This window comes from Miniopterus schreibersii (assembly GCF_964146895.1).
Source record: "Miniopterus schreibersii genome assembly, chromosome: 9".
Classification (NCBI taxonomy): Eukaryota; Metazoa; Chordata; class Mammalia; order Chiroptera; family Miniopteridae; genus Miniopterus; species Miniopterus schreibersii.
In genome coordinates, this window is record NC_138118.1 from 17,992,908 (window position 1) to 18,011,135 (window position 18,228).

Below are 18,228 nucleotides of genomic sequence, written 5' to 3' on the forward strand. Positions count from 1 at the left end.
ACTTATGCTTATTTTGTTTATGTTTTACATTGAGTGCCTGAAGCCACCCAATTTGTCACCAAAGAGTAAGTAGAAACATTTCACTAGCAAATCCTTCTCTATGACTATCTTTCCCATCAGTAATATTATAGAAGAGAGCATTTGCAGTGTGCAGGATGGGATTTGAACTTGGGAATCTGCCCATCAGTCAGCAGGTTGTTAAAAAGTGACTCAGCACTCAAGTGATGAAGTGAGTTGTAAAGAATACAATCTGAGGCTCTATAGGGGAGTATGAACATAATGTTGAGCTCCTGGTTTCTAGAGCTAGAATAAATAAATCTCCAGGTCATTAGGTTTATTTGAATCAAATCTAATATTTAAAAATCTAGGTTTAATTTAATTTTTTTTTGGTAAGTGATTCAAGAACAAAATCCAGGAATCTGGAACTATAGCATCCACAAAGTTTTTATTAAAAAGAAATATGATTTATCTAACAATCTATAAAATATAAACTAGATATAGAAGTAATCTGAAATTATTATAATATCATACATTAAATAAAGGTGTCTGATGAAGTACTTTTACATAGTAAAATCCAGGTTGGTCTGACTTCTGATACCACACTTTTTCCTTTTTCTTTTCTTTTTTTAAATATATCTTTATTGATTTCAGAGAGAGGAAGGGAGAAGGAGAGAGAGAGTTGAAACATCAATGATAAGAGAGTCATCATCGATTGCTACCTCTTGCACACCCCTGACCAGGGATGGAGCCCGCAACCCGGGCATGTGCCCCGGCGGGGAATCGAACCAGGATCTCCTGGATCCTAGGTCGATGCTCAACTACTGAGCCACGCCCAGCTGGGCTCCTAATACCAAACTTTGACCTTGGACAGATTCTGGGTTAGAACCAGCTCTGCTTTATAGTAGCTGAGTTACCTAGAAGATTATCCTTTTGCAGTCTTAGTTTCCTCATGGACATTATGACAGTGTCTGTCTCATCCAGCTGTTGGGGATGAAATGACATAGCTCTTCCCCAGAGTTGCAGTGGCCTCCTGAATGGTCTTGCAGCTTCTATGGCCTTTCCTCACCACAAAAGCCAGAGCAATTCTTTTAAAATCTGCCAAATCACTTAATCCATGTGCTTAAAACCCATCAGTATTTCCTTATTTCCATCAGATTAAAACCTATCAAGGCCTCAAAAATCTGACCCCTATAAAATCTCTCTAATCTCACTTCCTATTTTCTGAAAAAAAGCATTTGAAGTACTTTGGGTTTATCTCATGTTTAAATTGTATATGACTGTTCTCTCAACCACTTAAAGCACAGTGCCTCTGTAACTTTTATTAGGGTGAATGACACTTTAAGAAAAAAAAATTATACCATGAACAAAATGATACTGCTTGTCAAAATAAGTGTTGTACCTTGTGTGACTACAAAAAGACCTGGATAATCAGATTTAACAGAAGAAAGTCACACTACATATAACAGATTGTTTCCCTTATTTAGTTTTGCACAATGGCCATACATTTATTTTATCAGTCATTTTAATCATTTAGAAATAATAGTCTTTGACTTAAAAAGTGTTAGAACACTCAGTGCTGTTTCATGAACCTCCATAGATACATTTTTATTGACCACATACTATATATTTCACAGGTTTTCTAACCTTTCAGTCACTGCTGAGAGATATGTGTGTGTGTGTGTGTGTGTGTGTGCGCATGTGCTCACCTAACCACCAAGTCACCAAGTCCTGGCATTTATGTTACTATTCACCTAATTTTATTGAATCTTAAATCAATAATGTTTAAAGCACTGAATGACTTGATCACATAATTTGGACAATATAGCTTAGTGATGTTGACTAAATAAATATAGAAATACTGGGCATATTTACCCCATTCATTTTCTAAGGACAACTATATAGAAGCCAGATACCAATATTAAAGATTAGTTAGAATCACTAGAAGTGTAGAAATGTAAAGTAGCAAAAACCAAAGAAAAAGTTCTTAGAAATTAAGTGGTCTGCAAAGTCACTAACCATCACATGCAGGCAGGTTGCAACCAAATTAATCAGCCGAACAGCTACAACACACAGATTGATGAGTTACTCTAAGTGCTCTTTAGATTGCCGACCTCCTTTTTGCCAAGTATTACCTAAGATTGCTAAGGATTCCTAATTATAAGGGTTACCCTGGAACTGTGAAATCTATATCCTCTTTATTTTCAATATTATGAAGACTACCTCTCTTAAGCATGGTTCTGAACTTTGTTTTAGAATAATAGTAATTTTTATGGTGGAAATTACAAACATCTAGCGTACTTCAATAACTCTTGTTCAAATTACCATCCGAAAGTAGATAATCTTCTTGGTATAGAATTACAGTGGTATCATACAAAAATTTAATGTTACAAAATTAGAAATACAAAATGGTTATTGAGCCTGGCCAGTGTGGTTCAGTGGTTGAACATTGACCCATCAACCAAGAGGTAACCAGTTTGATTTCCAGTCAGGCAAATGCCAGGGTTGTGGGCTCGATCTCCACTAGGGGGCGTGAAGGAGGCAGCTGATTTGTGTTTCTCATCGATGTTTCTATCTCTATCCATTTCCCTTTCTCTATCTCTGAAATCAATGAAAACATATTACAAAGAAAGAAGGAACTTAAAAAAATAGTTATAGAATTTAACCAAAAATAGAATCTATTTACTTTAGCAAGAGAGATTTTTAATTTTCCTACATTTATATGCTTCATTTCTCTACATTTATATGTTTGTGTGGGATCAAACTTGTAAATTTTTAATCAAGTGATTTATTATAGCAGTTGACAATTTGAGATAAATCGAAGTGCTATGCTGTTTGATAGGGGAGCTATTAGTCACATGGTTTGAGTACTTGTAGAGGTATTCTGATATTTCAGATGTCGTATAAGTATAAAACACACACTGGATGTCATAACTTAGTAAGAAAAAATGGAAAATGTCTCAACAATTATATGTCAAACACATGACCAAAAAATACATTTTAACATGTTGGTTTAAATAAAGTATACTTTTAAAATTAACATTGGCTTATTTTCCTGTTTCAGCGTGGCTATTAGAAAATTTAAACTTACATATATGGCTCACTTTTGTGTCCTGCAGTATATTTCTATTGGGCAGTGCTGGTCTGCAGATCTGGGGGACGAGAGTGATTTTAGCAGACTTACTCTCAGGCTTACTGGTTTGTACTGGTGCCCAGAGTGCACGTTGTCTTTGTCACAAGTAGGTCAAACACAAATGGAAAACATTTCCCATGTCAAGGATATGCAAATTATTTTATTTAAATGTTCATTTTAAATAAAATGTTCATTGGTTATTTTCATCAACTTTCTCAGCTAATTTCACAAGGTGTGATAAATATATACACAAACTAGTCTTGTTTGTAAGACAATAAAAAAGTCAAATCACTGAAAAATGCAGGCTTTATAACAGTGTATTTTATCCATAGAAAACATTAACATTGTATTTTTCTTTCTTTTTAGTAGTATTTCTAAATACTTTTAAAACCACATGAGTATTTTCTTCTTCATCTTCAATTTAAAAAAATGAAGTTTAAAGGAAAACAAAATTAATTTCTCTTTGGGGGAATCTGTCTCTCACAGGGAATGCAATGAAAGTTGTTTACAGAGTGCTGCACAATCACAACCATGAGTATATTTAATACAAAGCATTTTTCAAAAACATTCAAAGGAGGTATGTTTCAATCACTTCAGAATAAATCTGATTTTGTTTTTGTTTAAATTTTGCCTTTGAAATTTGGACAAAGAGCAGAATATTTATAATTTTCTTTTTAAAGATGAGAAATGTTATTACCAATAATGGCATCCCTAAGATTATGAGTAAATGAACATATTTACTTTGAAGGGATCCTTAAAACAGAATATTAAAATGTGCACCCAATGTGTGAAAACTGGGGGGAGAGAAGCTTGTAGCAGGTGTGTGGATTTGAATAAAAGTGGGTAAAGAAGTGGGGTGGGGAGGAGTAAGGGTTGACCTCCACAGCTAGGCTTTAGAAGCAGAGCCACAGATGGTCCCCAAAATGCTCTCTGTTCTGTTTTACAGATGCATTAGGTGCAGGGCCTCTGTCAGGGTTGGAGGAGGGTGGGGTCCCAATGCCTAACTAGTCAAGGGAGAAGTCAGGGAAGTGAGGGAAGGGGAAGAGCTGTGAGAGATGTGGGCCGCAGGGCAGTGGAGGGGGCTTTGGAGAAGAGGCGCTCTGTGGGGCTTTCAAGGGGTGTGCTCAGGGTGCATGGGACACTAATTTGTTTGGGACTAGGAAAAAGGTCATCCTCAACTGCTGTTTCTCAGAGTGTTAAATTTTCAAATAAATTGTTAAAATGAAACATTAGCCAAAGCAAATTGAAAGTAAAAGCAAACTGCATATACTGAAAGAGTATAAATTTAAACTAACCAGGCACAATAACACAAAATTCTTTGAAGCTTTTGAAAATATCTGTCTCCTTTTGTTTCCATTTCAACTGTATTAGTTTTATTCTTCTTCAACATATAAATCTCTTTGAGGCCCACCTTTAAGCTTGTACAATTTACAAACAAGTTTGTTTATCGTGGCCTTGTCCACTAACTACCTATATAGGAATATATTTTAATAGATATGAATTTGCAACCAAAGAAGAACATGAAAAATGCTACTGGAACTATTAATTTAGGTTGACAAAGTAAGAACTGGGGAAAATTTGCAGCACCTCAGAAGAGCTTTCAAAATTCTAATGAAAATTTTAAAGTTATTTACTGGGTTTCATTGCTAACTAAGTATATAAACTAAATAGACCAGTTTTGGTGCTATTTACCCTTAATTTCCTAAACCTTAATACCAATGATGATGAATAAACTATAAGTTTTTCCATTGGTAATTGTCTAGTATAAGGCAGCTTTATAATTTTTACTTAATATATAAAAATTTGAAATGAAATAACTTAAAAATGGAATTTAGAAGGCCATTTTAATGAGGTATACATTTTCTGATGACATGCATATCTGGCATTCCTAGCAGCAGGTAAAGAAGATGATATATAAAGACATACGTTTATTAGCCTTTAAAAGTAGCATATTGTTATGAACAACTATATGCCAACAAACTTGATAATCTGGAAAAAATGGATAAGTTCCTAGAAACATAATCTTCCAAGGCTGAATCAAGAACAGACCAATTACAACCAACAAAACTGAAGCAGTAGTAATAAAAAAAACTTCCAAAAAACAAAACTGCTGGCCCGGCCAAGCGTGGCTCAGCGGTTGAGCATCGACCTGGGATCCAGGTGATCGGGGTTCGATTCCCGGTCAGGGCACATGCCCGGGTTGCGGGCTCGATCCCCAGTCGGGGGCGTGCAGGAGGTGGCCGATCAGTGACTCTCTCATCACTGATGTTTCTATCTCTCTCTCTCTCCCTCTCCCTTCTTCTCTCTGAAACCAATAAAGATATATTTAAAAAAAAAAGAAACAAAACTGCTGGATCAGATAGCTTCATGGGTGAATTTTACCAAATATTCAAAGAATTACTAAAATATAACCTGGCCAGTGTGGCTCAGTTGATTGAGCATTGTCTTGGGCACTGATAGGTTGCTGGTTCAATTCCTGGTATGGCACATGCCTGGGGTTGAAGGCTTGATCCTCAGTGCAGGAGGCAGCAAACTGGTGTGTCTCTCTCATCAATGTTTTTCTTTCTCTCTTCTTTCCTCTCTCTCTCAAATGAATAAAAACATTTTAAAAAAGGAAATAACACATATTCTTCTCAAACTATTCTAAAAAATTCAAAAAGAGGGAAGACATTCCTAAGTTCATTTTATGAGGCCAACATTATCTTAATTCCAAATGTAAAAGACAGTACAAAGAAAGAAAATTATAGTCCAGCATCTCTGGTGAATATAGATGCAAAAACCTCAGTAAAATATTAGCAAACTGAATTCAGCAGTACATTAAAAAATCATACACCACGATTTAGTGGGATTTATTCCTGGGAGGCCAGGTTGGTTCAATGTCTACAAATCAATTAACATAATACATCCCATTAACAAAATAAAGGAGGAAAAATCATATGATCCTATCAAGGTAGATTCAGAAAAAGCATTTCACAAAATCCAGTACCCATTTATGATAAAAACTCTCAGCACACCTCAATATAATGTACATCGTATATGACAAACCCACAGTTAACATTATACTCAATAAGAAAAAAAATAAAGTGTTTCCTCTCATAATTGGAACAAGACAGGGATGTCCACTTTCACAACTCTTATTCAACATACTACTGAAAGTCCTAGCCTCAGCAATCACAAAAGAAGACAGAAAAAAGCATCCAAATTAGAGAGAAAGAAGTAAAGCTGTAATTATTTGTAGAAGACATCATACTACATATACAGAACCTCAAACACTCCACCATAAGACTACTAGAACTGATAAATGAATTCAGGAATGTAGCAGGATACAAAATAAATATCCAGAAATCATTTTAATTTTTATACACCAATAATGAACTATAAAAAAAGGGAAACTAAGAAAGTGATTCCATTTATAATTGCGTCGAAAACAAACAAAACAAACAACTTAGGAATAAATTTAATGAAGGATGTAAAAGATCTGTACTTGGAAAATTATAAGACCCTGGACAAAGAAATTGAAGAAGATACAAATAAGTGGAAGCATATACCATATTCATAGATAGGAGGAATTAACATCATTGCAATGTCCATACTACATAAAACAATCTACAGATTCAACTCAATTTTTACCAAAATACCAATGGAGTATTTCACAGAACTAGAACAAATATTCCAAAAATTTATATGGAACCACAAAAGCCTCCTAATAGCCACCACGATCTTGAGAAAGGAGAACAAAGTTGGAGGAATCATGTTACCAGATATCAAATTATACTACAAAGCAATAATAAAACAGCATGGTACCGGCACTTGTCCAAAGAAGACATACAGATGGTCAATAGATCTATGAAATGATGCTCAGTATCACTAGTCATCAGAGAAATGCAAATTAAAACTACAATGAGATATCACCTCACCCCTGTTACAATGGCTACTGTCAATAAATCAACCAACAAGTGTTGGGGAGGATGTGAAGAGAAGGGAACTCTTGTGCACTGTTGGTGAGAATGGACACTGGTATAGACTATGGAAAAAAGTATGGAGTTTCCTCAAAAACTTATAATGAAACTACCTTATGTTCCAGTGATTTCACTTATGGGAATATATCTGAAGAAATCCAAAACACTAATTTGAAAGACTATATGCATCCCTATGTTCATTGCAGCGTTATTTACAATAGCCAAGATTTGGAAGCAGCCCAAATGCCCATCGGTAGATGAGTGGATAAAAAAGCTGTGGTTTATTTACACAATGGAATACCTCACAGCCATAAAAGTGAAGGAACTCTTCCCTTTTGCAACCACATGGATGTACCTGGAGAGAATTATGCTAAGTGAAAAAAACTAGTCAGGAAAAGACAAGTACCATATCATTTCACTTATATGTGAAATCTAATGAACAAAATAAACTAACAAACAAAATAGAAGCAAACTCATAGATACAAGAAACAGACTGACAGGTGTCAGGGGGCTGGGGGCTGGGAACTGGGTGAAAAAAGTGAAAGAATGAAGCAGAAAAAAACCCCTCATAGACATACACAACAGTATGGTGATTACCAGAGGGAAAGAGGGATGGGGTAGAAAAGCATAAAGGGGGGAGTAAATGGTGATGGAAGGAGACTTGATATGGTGAACACACAATACAGTGTACAGATGATGTGTTGTGGAATCGTGCATGCGAAACGTGTATAATTTGTTACCCAATGTCACCTTAATAAATTCAATAAAAAAGCAAAAAAAATTCTGTGGTACATTTACACAACGGGATACTTCTTGGCATAAAACAAGGAACTCTTACCTTTTGCAACAACATGCATATACCTGGATTGAATTATGTTAAATGAAATAAGCCTGTCAGGGAAAGACAAATACCATATGATTTCACTTATATGTGGAATCTAATGAACAAAATAAGCTAACAAACAAAATAGAAACAGACTCATAGATACTGGGAACAGACCCACAGCTTTCAGAGAGGTGGGGGTTTGAGTGGCTGGATGAAAAAGGTGAAGGGATTAAGCAAGAAACAAAAACAAAAAAACTCAGACACAGACAACAATATGGTGATTACCAGAAGGAAAGAGGGGAGGGGAGGTAGAAGAAGGTATAGGGGCGATTAATGGTGAGGGAAGGAGACTTGATTTTGGGTGGTGAAAATATAATACAATATGTAAATGATGTATTATAGAATTGTACACCTGAAACTTATATAATTTTATTAACCAATGTCACTCTAATAAATTCAATTAAAATAAATAAGTAAAAAAACAGAACAAAAAACTCACACCAAACCAAGACTATATGGCCCTCCTTAGCTTAATAGTTATCTAACAACAAATTATGGCAACATAAATCTTGAAGGCGAAACTTTAGAATATATAGTTACCATGCACCAGGTACTTTGCATATGTTAATTTACTCACCTCTCACAGCTACCTTATGAGGTAGCCCTGTTATTATTCCCATTGACGTTTGAGAAAACTGTCACAGTGACTAAAGAACTTGCCGTGGTGATAGTACATGATGGAACTGGGGTCAACTGACTCCAGAACTGGTGATACTGTTCCTTTTCCCATATGCCAGAAATAGCTTATTAAAATGTAGTAGAAAAGAATGCTTTTTATGGTATCAGCTAAAACTATATGGTCCTTAGGGCTAATATAAAAAAATCTGTAAAACCATTAAGGAGAAAATATAAACATTATTGAAACATAGAGAAGAATAACTGAATTCTTAGTAAGATAATACTATGTTTATTTAAATTTATATGTTAGATGTTTCAATACTGCAAACTTGTGTTGTGTGTGTGTGTGTGTGTGTGAATTATAGATTCTAAAACTCATATGCTAATATAACATGGTAAGAATAGCCAGACCGTTCTGAAATAAACAAATAAAAAAGGCAAAACCCCCACAAAGATTTGCCCATATACTAATTTATAGAGCTGTTTTAGTACATGGCACAGTTGGGAATTTGGAGGTAGCACAGGGTAGACGGATGGAATCAAAGAGAACAGAATAAGGAGCCCTCACATGTGAGACCTTGGTTATCTGCTATCAATACAGAAAGAACCGACTCTTCACTGGATTTTTGTTGTTGTTAAAAAATTAAATTAGGTCATTACCTAACACCTTTTATAAAAATAAATTTAAGATGGATTAGAGAACAAATGTGAAATGAAAGTTTATAGCTGTATGTAAGAAATATAGTTATAAGATAGAGAGGTAGGTAGAAAGATATAGGAGGATGTCTTCATGACCTCAGGATAAGTAAAAGCTACCCAATGATTGGACTCCATGAAATTAGAAATTTCTTGAATGACTAAAGACCTCAAAACAAAACTAGGCCACATCCTCATAGAAGATATTGGGATATATGGCAGATCAAATACTCCTATAAGGTATTTTTTAAAGGGCAAATAATAGACAAATAGAAAAATGGGCAAAGAATATGAATAGGTCCCACAGAGAAGAGAAAATCCAGAGGGCCAGGACATGTATGAAGACACACTCAGTCACATTAGTGAGTACAGTGGGATCCCGGTTTTTGAATGTGATCCATTCTGGAAGACTGTTGGAGTTCTGAAACTTTCAAAAACCAAGGGATCCACAGCCGAAGGCTAGGCCTCAGCATCTTGCCCTCAGCGGAAGCCGTGTGGCATGTTCGAAAACCGAGGTACCACTGTAATCAGAAAAATGTAAGTTAATAGAATACTGACATACCATTTTACATTTATCTGATTGGAAAAAGAAAAAGAAATGTGATAATGCCAAGTGTTAATGCCTAATCAGGAAAGCAGTGAGAGTGAAAGGTGGTCAGCCTCTTTGGTGAGTAATTTGATGATATTCAGAAAAGTTTAAGGTACACATATCCCCTGACCTAGTTATTCTGCTCTAGGTAAATGCCTCAGAGAGACTTTTGCATGTGTATACAAGGATTTTGTGGAATATTGTTTGCAATATCAAAAATTAGAAGTAATCCAAATAAACCTTAGTACAGAACTGGATAAATACATTCTGAAAGATGCATAAAGTAGAATGTTCTAGAAGTTAAATAATTAACTGAACTTATATTATTCATTTGACAAATATTTGTTAAACATCTACTATGTGTCAGGCACTGTTTATGTGCTCAGGATGCATTACTGAATAAAGCAGAAAAAATCCCTTTATTTCTTTTAGAGTCTAATGATGAGGACAACATATTATAAACAAAACAAATGGATAAATTTACTAGCATGGTCAAAGTTGGTAAGTGCCGTGGAGAAAATCAGGTCACATATTTGAACTGAACAAAGAAAATTTCAGGAAATAAAACAAAAATCTAAAACATACTCTATATTATTTACAGGTACATGTAATATAGCAAAATATAAAAATATTACTGAATATGCACCAGATTTATAGCACAGTGGCTGACTCTGAAGAGAGAGGGGGGAATGGGATTTAGGAAATATAAATTTCTTTGTAAGCTTTTTAAAATAAAAAAAATCTGAAGCAAATATGCCTAAATGTCCTATTGGCTATACTTTCCTTTGTATTTTTTGGAAAATTCAAAGAAATGATTGAATAAGAAAATGCCCGGTCCACAGAAGTGGCCAGTAAACATTGGTCATTGCTGCTATCATTGCAATTTTGTTTCTGTTTAATTCTCTGCCCGCAGCAGCCTTAAATAGCCCTCAACCTGCCTGACCCCAGTGCTGGCTGGACTTTCCCGCTGTATCACCTCTGCTGCCCTCCTTGACATGGAGTGATGTGGAGTTTTGAACCAAACTGTCACCTAAATGAAATTCCATGGTGATCGCTTGATTTGTAGCTAAACTCCAGTTCTAAAGAGTACCTACTGAGAGGCACTGTATGCATAATTTAGGTAAATTGCTAGTAAAGATTTATTTTAATTACTTTTAATATCTATATTGTAGTAGGACTTTTAAATGGACTCCATTTGAAGTCCCACGTGGAGAGGTAAATGTCTCTTTGTAAGCTTGATTGCTCCAGGGCCGGGCGTGTTAGCCGACTAGATTGCTCTTCCTTCCATTCAGGGGGCAGGTGGAGCTGGGCCGAGGGGAGGCTGCCCGGTGACACTGAGGGATGGGAAATCTCCAGCTCTTGAGCTTGCCTCTGCTTCAGAAAAGGGGGTGTGTGCATGTGTGTGTGAGAGCATGGCACCCCAGGGGGTGATTTCAGAAGAGAGTTAATGACTCTGGGAACGGACGGCTCCCGTGCAGCTGCTGCTGGCAGTGTCTGGGGAGTTCTGAGTTTCCCCTCCCCGCAGGTACCATCACATTATCACAGAGCCACTGCTTGCCTCTCCGCTCCGAGCAAGGGGTTAGATCCTAGGAAGAGCTTAGGAAAAGGAATTTAACACGACATGTGAAAGGACAAAGAAAAGTAATCAGACTCGCTTTTGGTATTTTCCAACTCCCCTTTCAGGATCCTGTGTCCCTCATCTCTTGCCTCTCCATGGCCACCCGTCTTCCAAAAGCCCTGGGCCTCCCCATGCCCCTGGCCACACAGCATCGCTTTCAGGTGACTCCAGAATCACCTCTTTGTAATGAATTTTACCTTTAAAATTGTTTCTTGTTTTACTCCCACTGTCTTATTGTGCCTTATACCTTCCCACTATATCTCAGTCAAAACTATTGCTCCTCTGTGTCCTTGCACCTCCCTTTCTCTGCTCTTCTAGAGAGAATACGCCTCCTTGCTTGCTGGCTTTCCACGTGTCCAGGCTCGCGTGTCAACCATTGTGATCCCATTACTTACCCCGCAGCCGCTTCTTCCCTGTCTTTGCTCTGGAAGCTCTTTATGCATAACCTCTGTGACCACATCTCACACATTGTACTCTAAGTGCCTATTGATACATTTAACTTCCTCTTCAATGGGAGAGAATACATTTTATTAATGTGCTTTCCCAGTGTGTAGGATAGTTCTCGATCATCAGCACTAAACCAATGAATGGATAAAAACTTTTATTTTATCAGTATCAGCAGACACCGAGATGATGCTGTTTTGGGGAGCCCGTATAGCATAGATTTCAGCCCTCTCTCCTTAAATATTACACGGCACTGGCACTATAGGTGAAGTAAAATGAAATGCCCCAGCCTCCTCCCTCCTACAAACGCCACCCTGCCTTACAACCTGCTGGCCCCAGCCCACTGTCTGTGCCTCATTTTGTTTCCCCGCTTTGGGGGTTGATTCTGGATTCCTGGGACTTCAGAAGAGGCTCCCTACAACTTCCTGCTCTGGGTAATTTACCCCCTGCTTACCTGACCACAGACATGCTAATTACAGTCATTTACAGGAACTACCTCCATTTATTATTAATCACCATGAAACTCGATACTTCAATATGTGTGCCTTTTACTCCTCTAACACGAATTGAACATCGAATCCCAGCCACCCTGCCAGGTATTGGAGATGCAAAGATGGATATGCACATCAGATGAATTTGGTTGCATTTTGGTTTTGATTTGAATCTGTCAATTTCTTGATTTCTCTATGCCTGTTTTTATGTTCTGTTCCTCACATAGCATGTTAGACAGCTCATAGCTTTAAAAAAAAAACACCACAGACGTTTTGATTCTCCATGCAAAAGAAAGAAGGCAGGCTCTAAACGTGTGGGGCTGGGTCTGTGGGATCTTGGGGCCAATCCCCCCCCAAACTTACCTTAGATCTCCCCACTGCAGGGCAGCCAAGCTATGTTGTACCACCTGTAGCTCCTGCTTTAAAAGCTCCTCAGCAGGGTCATCACCATCTTTATTGACATTATTAATTTGGGTGGCTAGCTTGTCTTTTCCGTGTGGGAATAGAGAGCTAATTTGCAGGATAATTGTCTCCCATGTGGCCAGAATTCTTCAGTCCGCTGGGTCTGACTACATTGGTTTTTACTCTGCAGAGCTTGGAGCAGTATTTGTGTCTGACGGAAAATAAGAGCATTCTGCAGCTTCACATAGTAAACAAATTGGAAAACTGGTCCGTTCGGTGGAAATTTCTGTGAGCATTTGTGTTGTCTGACTGTAATGCCCTTCTTGGACTGTCCAGAATCACTGAGGCCCTCCAGGGTGGATGGCCATGAGAATTCACTTCTCAGATTTCCTTATGTAGGGAGTGTGCTAAACTGGCAACTCCAACAGCTGGGCTCTGAAATCCATGGCCAGTGCTGCCAATGAGCAGTTTCCAGCCAATGACTGAGCATGGTGGGGGGACCAACGCAGGGCATTCCTGGGAGATATCTCTCTGTGGCCTTGCCAAATTTGCCTTGGACCTGCACTACTCACCCAGGTTTTCCTCCCTCCCTCCTTCCTCCCTCCTTCCCTTTCTCCTTCACTCTGGGTCAGACCAGCTTTGTGGGGTCTCGGTTCTCCCAGCCTCTACCAGCCCCTTCCTCATTTTTTTCTCATAGGCGCTTCCTGTAATTCATTAGTTTGCTAAGGCTGCTGTGACAAATACTACAGACTGGGTGGTTTAAACAATAGCAATCGATTTTCTCACAATTCTGGTGGCTAGCAGTCTGAGATCAGGGTGTAGGCAGGGTTGCTTTACTTTCTTTAAATGTTTATAATGATTTTAGAGAGGAAGGGAGAGACTGAGAGACAGAAACATCAATGATGAGAGGGTGTCATTGATCGGCTGCCTCCTGCAAGCCCCCTACTGGGGATCAAACCCGCAACCTAGGCATGTGCCCTGACCGGGAATCGAACTGTTGACCAATTAGTACAGACGTCGACACTCATCCACTGAGCATTCCAGCCGGGTGGGTTGCTTTTGTTCTGAGGCCTCTCTCCTTGGCTGGGAGATGGCCATCTCTTCCCTGTGTCTCCTTGTGGTCTTCTGTATCTGTGTCCTAATTTCCTCTTCTTCTGAGGACACCAGTCCCATTGGATTAAGGCCCACCCCAGTGACCTCATTTTAATTTAGCTACTTTTTAACCTATTTAAGACCCTTTAATGTCATTAAAGTCTATCTCAAAGTGTAGGACTTCAATATACGCATTTGGGGATGGGGGGGGGCACAATTCAGGCTATAATGCCTAAAAATATTGTTCATGTTTACTTCTGCCTGGGTGTTTGCTTTTGGGGGGACATGGACCAACACACTCAGCCTCCCTAACTGGCCTCCAGAGTTCAGGTTGCAATGCAGCGAGTTTGCTAAGCCCTGAGGCACTGGAGCCAGTGGAGTGAGAGCTCTCCTCGCCCACTGGCTGTTTTGGTGAGTTTCCAAACTCTTCGGCTTTAACTCAGACTTGCAAACATTTCACTTGCTTTCGCCACTTACAATAGAATACTTTTTGCTATGGTTATTGTGACTATGAGTTTACTAAAAACTGCCATTCATTTTGGTTGTTATCTGATCAAGTATAGTCATATTTTAGTAGGTTCAAACCAGGAAGTTGAAGAAATACCTTTCCTCAACTTACTACTCCATTTAAGCAAGGAATATAAAGTTTGGTTGTGTTATCTTCTGTTTATTTTATTATTCCATTTTTACAATAAATTATTTTTATTATTTAAGCTTTATAGGCAACTTTATAGCTTCTGGATTTTTCATTTGTTTTTCTTTTAAACTAACAGGCAAGATATGAATATACATTTCTGTAGTCAAATAAATAAAAATAATGTTTTAAAGTTCTTATTTATAAGAGTGAATTCAAAGCTTGTCTTATTTCATTATAATGTAATGGGTACATTAATATGAAATAAAGAGTTCTTTAAAATTTTGAATATCTTCTATATCACAGAAAACAATTTTCCACCTGGACTGCAGTGCCCTTCTACCGAATTCATATAGTAGATTTTCTTTAATGCTAAGTTCAAAACCCACTTTCTTCATGTAGCCTTCTTACTTTGGCCCATTGTTGCCAACCCCCATTTTTCTGTAAATCAAATGTTCTGTAACCGCATTACATATTATCTTGAGTTTTTCTCTAGTGGTTTCTGAAAGGTATGAAAACCTGGTCCCCCTGGGAAGATAATCCGTTTCCAGGCATCTCTTGCTGTGTTATTTAGATGGTAAGGGAAAAACAATAGGAGTATAAGATATGGTTCCTGTCAGGGTCTCCCTTAATGCTGGAAATTGTGAGCAGCAAATCTGGAGATCCCGCTGACAGGGAACAACATTAGCATGCAATGCAAATTCAATTTATAATAAAAGTAATAATATGTAAGTATACTGTCATACTAGTTATTTTACTCTTGGTAATTAGTCATAAATGGTAAATATATTTCATATAAAACTGAAATTGCCATTTCTTTTACACAGTCAAACCATGTTTTCAGTTTTTCTTCTCTTTTTTAATTCTTAGGTATATGTTAAAATCTTTAGAGTTGACAGTTTTTGGTGGTAGTATATATAGAGTAATTTTAAACATACACACACATACACACACACACACACAGAGCTGGAATTCAGCATCTGTCTAGCCATGGTTTCTTGGGATCTTTGTGCTCTGCAGGGTTAGGTATCTTGTGCTTTGGTCCCTGCTTGTGCCAGCTCCTCCTTCCCCCTTTCTGTCCCCTCACTTACAAGGTTCTGATAGCCCCTGCTTCTTGTTCCTTTCTGTTCACAATTAAAGTTGTGAGGCAGCAAAACTTTGGGGCCTGAGGCCAGGGCTGGTGGACTCAGAAGAAAGTCACACTTTGAGAAAAAAGAGCTGGATGGGATTATTAGAATGTCAGTTGTAGTGTGAAGTAGGGCAAGGACATAGCAAGAGAAGTGAGGGTGAGGGGTTGGGGGACTCAGTTGGGTGGAAGCCTGGTCCCTGTCTTCACAACAAGGGCTTGGATAATTCAGTGTGTCCCCATTCTGTTGGGCTTGCCACAAGTCCTGGCAGTGATTCCAGAGTCTTGTGCACTCACTAGAACAAGGGTTTATTCCTTGCAATCCATGGACCAGGGTTCAATTTCAGAGATTAAAGAGCTCCTGGGTATGTACTCAAAGATTTTGGGTTGGGATGTATTTTTCTGGAGGGATCTGTCCCTTTAGCAAAGGGGTGTATAACTCAAAAAAATGGTTAAAAACTATGTCAGTATCATGTGAAATGATTTCCTAAAATCCATTTTTGAGCTGATGGCTTTGGGGGTGGGGCGGTGGAGGGCATGAAATTAGTAGTTGGGGCAGGAAGGTTGAGAGAAGCGGAGGGATAGTCACTATTCCATCTTCTCTCTGACAGTTTAATCCTTCTGTTTATCTACTTTAAATTAAAAGCAGGGGAAAACTAAAAGGAAAAGTCAACATGGGTCATTAAATAGAATCAGGAACAAGATTAAGGTGACTATAAAACATGTTCACTTGCTTAGCATAGGTCACAAATTCAGCTCCAACCAAAAGAGGAAACCTGGTTGATTAAAAATGCCATAGGGTCCATAAGAAAAGACAGAACAATTGAGTTGGAAAATTTTTGTCCTTCGTACCAGGACCAACAGGACTTTTCCCCCAGAATCTTAATGAAGGGGACTCCAGTGTAACAAACAGTGTCCTCACAGCCCCCTCACCGTGGGCACATAGTTGAATCCTATAGAGTTAGCTACTTGGAAAGTTGCCATTTAGTTCGATTAGTAATAGAGCCAACTCTGCGGCTCTCGAATGGGCCAGCGCTGGGGGGTGGAACTGGCCCATTCTCATGTACAGTGGGTGGTAGATTTTCCAGCACATGGAGAGTATATTTGCTTTAAGCAGTCCTGCCAGATAAAGGGTTCTTTCCACCTACTTGATAAGACATAGTTTGCATTGAGATTGTAAGATCTATGTTAAAACCCACATGCCTTAATAATAATGCTAGAGAAAGGGTAAACATCTTTTTAGGAACACTGAAGAGCTTTTGTGAGAATATGTGCCTAAACAGAAAGCTGCTTCACGTCTACTAACAGGGATCCAAGAGAGGCTTACTGTTTGTGTCATCATAAACAAGTTCCTTAACTTCTCTAGGCTTCCATTTTCTAATATGTTAGATATCGGTATTAGAACTGCCCTTATAACAATTGAGTGAAAGTATAGAACACTGAACAACTGTTAGTTATCATTTATTATTTAATTGATCACAAAGAAACAGCTGGTCAAATCTCAAACTGCTTAATGCTTTTTGTGGTAGGTGATAGAAAATATATCCTGATGAATGCAGAGCAAGCCAACAGTTTGTTATTAAATGCTCAAATATCTGGGGTAAATAGTAGAGGAAGTCAGCAGGGGAAATATCTGTGAGCGCGTCAGGGACTGCTTTGTGGAAGGTGAGGCATATGAAAATGGAAGAGGGAAAGGCTCAGGGGGAGGGAGCATTGTGGAGAAGCCACCTGATAGATAGGCAGGAGTGGCCATGTACAGATGGGAAAATGTGTGGCACCGTCGGCGAAGCACTTAACTAGCATTTTTAGTAAGGCCCTCCAGACAGGATGAGACAATTAAACATTCAGGGATTAAGAAGTGTGACAAATTCCCATCACACCACAAAGGCAGCTCGCCAATAGCCATGCCATTGACCAGTTTTTCATACTCTACAGAGCCCAACATGGGACCAGGTGCTGAAGGTAGAAGGTTGACAGGAAGGTGCCCCGGCCCTTAGAGGAGCTCAGTGTTTGGGGAGGGAGATGGACTTGTAAATAGGTTATTACCCTGCTGTGTCTGACTGTTCCATGTGGCTGAAGGGGATATGGGAGAGCAGACAGGGTCCAGCAAGTTGACCAGTCAATCAAACAAACCAGTCAATCACTTGGTTAATGTGGGCAAACAACACGGGCTTGAGTAAATGTTTCACCAAGTTGACTGGTTGCTTGAGCACATCAACCTAATCAAGTGTTTGCGGGCATCATATAGACACAGCCTTAACCATGCAAATATTATTATAATCTCTGGCCTTTGAAATGATTTGATGGGACTTCCAGGGAATCCGGGCTCTAGTGGTGCCTAACCTTTTATTGACTTTCTGCCCCATGTTGAGAAGAGAATTGTTTTTTATGGAATATCATTCACTGTCCAAAATACAGCTCTGCACATATTTCCAACACTGACATTACTTCTATGATTTAAAAAGGTGTATTTGAAAACTATTTGAAGGCTAAAATTCTTTGCCTAGCCGTTCACTAGGAACCGATCTAAATAGACCAAGCTG

General features: G+C 38.4%; 1 protein-coding gene across 4 annotated transcripts in view; it reads left to right on the top strand.

The window, feature by feature from the left end:
• GRM8 (glutamate metabotropic receptor 8) overlaps window positions 1–18,228 on the top strand; it is a 688,454-nt gene that overhangs the window by 207,078 nt on the left and 463,148 nt on the right. The gene's annotated exons all lie outside the window — the stretch shown is intronic.